The sequence below is a fragment of the Dipodomys spectabilis genome, unplaced genomic scaffold (assembly GCF_019054845.1).
Source record: "Dipodomys spectabilis isolate Male_0828 unplaced genomic scaffold, ASM1905484v1 ptg000436l, whole genome shotgun sequence".
Classification (NCBI taxonomy): domain Eukaryota; kingdom Metazoa; phylum Chordata; class Mammalia; order Rodentia; family Heteromyidae; genus Dipodomys; species Dipodomys spectabilis.
The window spans coordinates 12,093,885-12,096,342 of record NW_024871113.1 but is presented as its reverse complement, the minus strand read 5'-3'; the positions used below and the strand labels follow the sequence as shown (position 1 = coordinate 12,096,342).

At 42.7% G+C, this 2,458-nt stretch overlaps 1 pseudogene; it reads right to left on the bottom strand.

Moving 5' to 3' along the window:
* Nucleotides 1–400: 400 nt before the first annotated feature.
* LOC122097820 lies at nt 401–1,609 on the bottom strand (annotated as a pseudogene).
* Nucleotides 1,610–2,458: the final 849 nt, after the last annotated feature.

Below are 2,458 nucleotides of genomic sequence, written 5' to 3'. Positions count from 1 at the left end.
TTCAAGAATAAGGTGAAGGTAGAAAGCCACTGCCTTTAACAGAGATAAATTCTACTCTAGCCAGCACAGTATAGGGCTGGGCCTAAGGTGAAAAAGCCACTGACCCTGGTGAGCAAACATCTGGATTCTGGTCAGAGGCAGCAGCATCTCTACACCACAAATGTTTTCTACAGCGAATTCTTTGGACACCAAGTTTTTAATTCTAAAGCATAATTATCAAAAGATAAATTACTTACCACAGTACGCATTTTGAAAATGCAGAATGTGAAGCATTGTTATAATTCCTAATAGTAATTTTACTATACTTTATACACTAAGGTCAGCAGTGTTCAGTAAGCAATTGTACCTGTAAATACAACAAATTGTAGATTTTCTTTGAAAATTTTATCACAACCTTGCATTACTTTTCATATTCTCTGGGGATAGGGTCATTGTCTTGTACGGAAGGGTTGGCGTCCCTCTGGTGCCAAAACTGCTCTACATCTGGGAGGATGGGAATCTCTGCCTTCTAAGGTTTCTCTTTGCCAGAGTTGGGTGAGCTTTGTTTTCTTCTGTGGAATGGATATTGTATACTCAGGAGCTGGAACCTTTTCAGGAAGAACTTCCATGTTACCAGCTGGTGTTACTTGAGAATGTGAGGCAGCTGGGGCTTTTTGGTCACCACCTATTTCCACAAGTTTTTCAAGTCTTCCTTGAACACTTCAGACATCAGTAGGAAAATGAGAAAATTTGCTGAAGAGATGGAAAACATCAGTACTTGAGCCAGGCTAGGAACCCTTGTGGTAGTGGTGGTCCTTTAGCCTTCTGATGCCACACCCACAGCCAGGCTATCCATTCATGGAGCCACAGAAGAGCAGAGGTGATCTCAATACTTAGCAGCATTACTGTGAGTTGCTTTGAATGCATCTTGTTTCTAAGATTTTGAGTCTTAGTTCTTCTTTTTTTACATTAGCCATAAGCTCTCCAGAAATAAAAGCTGGCTAGAAGTAAGGGACACCAAAATACCCGAAATGGTATTTTGATATAAACTCTTCAGCCACTGCTGGTTCATCCATGAGGCACATTTCCACACCTGCATGTGACTTGGTGTGCTGAAACACCATTCTGGCAGGGGTAACAGGCTGGCCACGGCCCAGATGGTCCCCAGCACTCACCAGATGTTGCAGTTTGGGATATTTACTTGCTTGCTGGGTCACTTGCGTACATGAAGCATGTTTTGGCAAGTGCAACAATTGTCAGGCTCTTCACTGCCATGCACATGTGAATGAAAGAAGACTTTCAGACAAACCAGCCCAGATCCCAAATATCTTGGAGTATGCTGTAGCATGGACAGGTGCAGAAAACAGAAGGAGGGAGAGGTCAGCCAGGCTGAGATTCAGAATCAGAGAGTGGATCTAGATGGCTCTCCTTTCCAAGTGCAGTGGAGGAGGGTGCCAATCAAGCATAGGTTCCCCACAAAGCCCACCAGGCAGACAGCTACCAAGAGAGCAGGGATGATGGTCCTCTAGTCTTTGGAGTCAGAGGGCAGGTAACCTCCAGCAAAGTGGACGTGAACCAAAGATGAGTTTATGATGCTGGAGTTGGAGTCTGCAAAGGCAGCTGTCAGCATTATCTTTCTGTCCGGCTCAGCTGCACAGAGACATTAGCGTATTAGGTTAGTTTTTGTGCCTGGGTTCTTTTGTACAAGATGCAAAAGAAAAATAGGTGTCATCATCATCAAATGACGCCTCTGGACACTCCCCTTAATTGTTTCCTGAGTGCAGAAGGTTGAATGCTAAGCTCTTCTCTGCTGGTCACAATATACCTGTGACGAGTGAATAACAGCCAGTAGGAATGCATGGTTGCTGCTAATTAGCAAGGTTAATACCAAAACTCCAGCACTTCAGAGCAATAAAAATATACTCATAAATGATAAATGAGAACTCATGTGTAAGTGGGATATGCTTCTAGAGGTTAGAAGGAAAACAATAGAGGCAATTGCAATTATTTCCAACCAGCTATTTCTAGACTCTTGGCTATGGTCAATAAGCACATCAGAATCTGTGGGATGGCTTGAGCCAGTGGGTCTGGGTGAGGGTCTTGAGAATTTGCATTGGTAAAATACTCCCATAGTGTGTTGAGGCTCCTAGTTTGGGAGACCACATTTATACCTGGTGCTTCTGCCACCCTGCACGCCTGCCCCCCGCACATACCATCTGCAGAGATGGATTTCTTTTTACCCTCACCATCACTTCAGTCCCTTCATTAGCTAGGTGATAGCTAGCACAACTGGGTAATGAAAAATCTTAGAAGTTCTATGGTGTGAAATTATGGATGGATTAATTTTGGCTATTGTTGAGATTTTTAGAGATAATTTTGGAGCTCTGAATTGCACCTTATTTATATACTAAGTAGAAAAGTGAAGGCCATGAAGTGATGAATTAAATTGCTTTTTGGACAATAAATAAAAATTTAAAAA